We start from the raw sequence: 4,140 nt of genomic DNA, 5'->3' as shown, positions 1-4,140 counted from the left end.
TTATTATTACGACACTGGGCTGGTCTGATATGTGATGTGATTGAGACTAGGAACCAATATCCAGCAATACATGATACAGCAGCGTACCAAAAAAATGCGGAATTACGCAAGAAGCTTGCCACTTATCTGCGCCCTGCGAAACAGTACAATGAAGAATATGAGCCAGATATTAGAATTCCAACTCTGACACTCCAAGAAGTTGAGCAGATGGAATTTGGTGATCCATTTCTGGATTGTGGTGACCTAACTCACCCGCAGGAGGCTTGGGCGGTGGATTCAGATACTCAAGAAGGAATTCAGCTTTACCTGACCAATGCTAGGTGTAAAGAAGAGCTGCGTAGGCTGACTAAAGAAGCAAGGCAAGTGGTAAAGTGGGCAATTCAATATCAGGGACGCCTAGATAGCTTGGCAATGGATATCCATGAGGAAAGTCAGTTAGATATATTAGAAATTCGTGGATGATTATTGATGTTTTCCTTTTCATTTAGGGCTTGCCACATGGGCCAGCAGCATTGATATGATGAAGGGTTTACATCATGCTCTTCTACGGCAAGCAACTAAACTTTGGCGTCATTGGAATCCAGACATCCAACCTCTTATCATCATGACCGGCAGACCAGAAGGATATGAACAATCTCAGGTGGCGGATCAAGACCTTTTTTCAAAATGGCAAGATATGTTGAGCCGGAGTATAGCCTCTTGGGAGGGGTATGTAGGTCAAGCTTTGGTTGAAGTGGATGAATATTTAGACGGTCCAGTAGATGATGGAGAGTTGGACTTGGATTTGCCTGATGTGGATGACCATGATGACCATCCAGAATCTGATAATGCATCTGATAGCAGTTCCAGTTCTTTAGATTGATTAGTGACATGGATGTAATGTGTGTAATGTGTGTGTAAAATAGTTTGTATATACTTGGATTGAGAGGGGCCAGGCTGATACCAATTGGCAGTATCAAACACTCTTGTACGTTGTATGTAACATGGACGGTGTTTACACATGTGTGTTGTGCATAAAGTGTGTTTACACAGGTGTGTAGTGTGTATACACCTGTGTAACTGTGTATGCGCTGTGTATAAACATTGTACCTTGTATGTAACATGGACGGTGTTTGCACATGTGTGTTGTGCATGAAGTGTGTTTACACAGGTGTGTAGTGAGTATGCGCTGTGTTTAAACATGTGTGTTGTATGTAAGGGAAGTGATTAAACATGTGTGTAGATGCCTATACACATATGTAACATACATAGTGTTTACACATGTGTGTTGCGTATAGAATGTGTTTACACAGCTAGACATTGTGTATACACTGTGTTTAGCCTGTATATAGGGTGTGTGAACATGTGTGTAGTGTGTAGACCGTGTGTTTAAACATGTGTGTAGTATGTATACATGTGTGTAACATAGACTGTGTTTACACATGTGTGTTGTGTATAGACTGTGTTTAAACAGGTGTGTAGTATGTATACACTGTGTTTAAACAGGTGTGTAGTGTACATATACTGTGTTTAAACAGAGGTGTAGTGTGTATACACTGTGTAACCGTCTATCCTCTGTGTATAAACATTTGTGTAGTGTGTACACCGTGTGTTCAAACAGAGGTGTAGTGTGTATACACTGTGTAACCGTCTATCCTCTGTGTATAAACATTTGTGTAGTGTGTACACCGTGTGTTGAAACGTGTGTGTCGGGCGTATACACAGTGTATACACACAGTGTTTACACATGTGTATAGACAGTGTATATGTGTATAGACTGTGTATACACTATGTGTATACACTGTTTGTATACACTATGTGTATACACTATGTGTATACACTGTGTAGCAGTGTGTAGGTGTGTGTATCCGTGTATACACCAAGTGTATACGTGTATACACACAGCTACACAGTGTATACACTGTGTGGATACACGTATACACTTTGTGTATAAGTGTGTATGCAGTCCAACGTGTAAACACTGGTGTGTAGTATGTAACTATTATGTGTTCAAACACGTTGGTATTGTGGTTGATGATGTGGTGTGTAGTATGTGCGCATTGTTATTTTTTTCAAGGGCAAAGAACTTTATTTCAAAGAGAAGAGTACGGATAACAAAAAATGAAAAATTAATGTCACTGTGTCATTGAGTTTGAGTAGAAGGAAAGAGGTCAGGCAAGTCAACTTCAGAAGAGTCATCAGATTGATCATCAGAAGACTCTCCATCAGAAGCGTGTGATGATAGATTTTGTTGGGCTGTTTCATACTGGATATTAGAAGCAGGTGTCACTTGGTTGTTTTGGGTTTGGGTTGTTTCTTCTTGATCCGCAGGATCAACCAACTTGACCACCTTATAGTTTCCAGCCGCTATGTCATTGGTCCACATTTGGTAGGTGGCAATTGTCATCTTCTCAAATGGTTTCTGGAGTACTGCATCAGTCATTCTGCTGGCCAGGCTGCGTTCGACCCTGAGGCGGACTCCACCGGAGAAAGTCCTTGAAGCAATGGTGAGATGTGAGTTTGCGGTTTTTGGATGGCAGTCTCGGAGGCTTAAGGGAGGCTGAAGATGAGTGGCTTGAAGGATCATGTTGTAATAAAATAGATTAGTACTGTGGGGTAGACGGTGAGGCTGTGAGAAACACTCACTGACAAGCCCATTCAGGGTTGATGCCAGACGCATCTTAAGGAGGTCACTTGATTGAGGAATCTTTTCCACCGGTTTTGGTTTCTCCGCCTTGATGGTCTCACGTGCAAATACCTCAAGAAGATGTTTTTTTGAAGAAACATGAAGCCAATCATCACATGATGATGTTTCATTTTCCCAGTGAGCCTTGTCATTACGGGTCTGTGGGTTCCAGGAACAAGCCATAAGGTGGTATTGAACACCATATCTGATGTTGATAATTTGCAACTGGGGAAGAGAACCAAAAGAAACTTAAATATGTGTGTGGAAGGTTTTGAGTTGGTGGAAATCAACAAAAAGACTTACATCATTATCTATCCTGTCTATCTCCTTGATCCCCTTGTTCTGGTTGGCAGTTGGAAGATCTGGGCCAAATTTTCCACGCCCAAGGTCTTTTTCAACCTTGTCCAGGTTCACATTTTCTTTGAAGATTGGCAAGTAATGGGTGATCTCCTCGTCAGTCAAAGTGGGTTGTTCAGTTTTGGTTTGCTGTGGAGGAATTGAAGTTCCGCACACCATTCTTCCAAGTATATAGAACATGTTTTCATTATAGATGTCCTTGATATCTGGTGTTAAATCCGTCCAATAAGTTCCAAGATGCTGATTACGGTCGCAAAATCCCTCAGATTGATTGCGTGGAGGCACTAAAAGTGTGCGTCAGAGATGTGTATATTGACCTTAATTTATGATAAGGTGAAGACTCACTATTAGTGACTTTTGTACTTTCCAGGCTATACTTGAGGAAACATTGATAAATGTTCCTCTTGGTACGGACACTTGCTTCATGCCTGTAATATTCATAACAAGATTAAGTAGGAATGCAAGAATTTCATGTGATTTTGAGCTGCATGACTATACATACAAGAATTCATTGACAGTTCTCTCACTGCAGTGGGCAACAAATGCCAGTAGCTTCTTGCTCCTACGGTACATTGTCTGGAGATTCTTCAACTCCCTTTGGACATCAGTTGGTATGCGGTTAGAGGTCTTCCTGTCTTTGTTTGCAAGTAATTCATCTATAGCAGATTCATCAAGATCACATTCTTCATAGTTTTTCAAATTGATATGATGTGGGTCGGTGCGTCTGGGCTGTAAAGGGGGGGGAAGTTGAGTTTGGGATTTCCCACGGGTTTTGACTTTAGATGCTGGTTTATCTTTTGAAGTATCAATTTCTGAGTCAGTGTCTTCATCTGGAAAATCAGATTCTTTGTCCTCGTCAGTATGATCCGTGTCAGAGTCAGAATTAGGCTGGGTATTGGTGGTGGTTTGGCGCTTTTGATGTTTGCGTGTGTTAGTGGTTGTGGATGGTTCAGTTCTTTTAATCTTTTTTTTAGTGCTATTCTTGTTATGTACACGGGAGCTGGTGGTGGCTGTGGTGTTTGTTTGTCGTCTAGATGTGCGGCGTGGGGGTGATGTGGGCTGCTTAGGGGAGGCTGCACGTTTTCGTTGGAAGAAGTGCGAGGAGGCATGATGTGTTG

This window comes from Melampsora larici-populina (assembly GCF_000204055.1).
Source record: "Melampsora larici-populina 98AG31 unplaced genomic scaffold MELLAscaffold_53, whole genome shotgun sequence".
NCBI classification, from domain to species: domain Eukaryota; kingdom Fungi; phylum Basidiomycota; class Pucciniomycetes; order Pucciniales; family Melampsoraceae; genus Melampsora; species Melampsora laricis-populina.
This window is presented reverse-complemented; position numbering follows the sequence as displayed.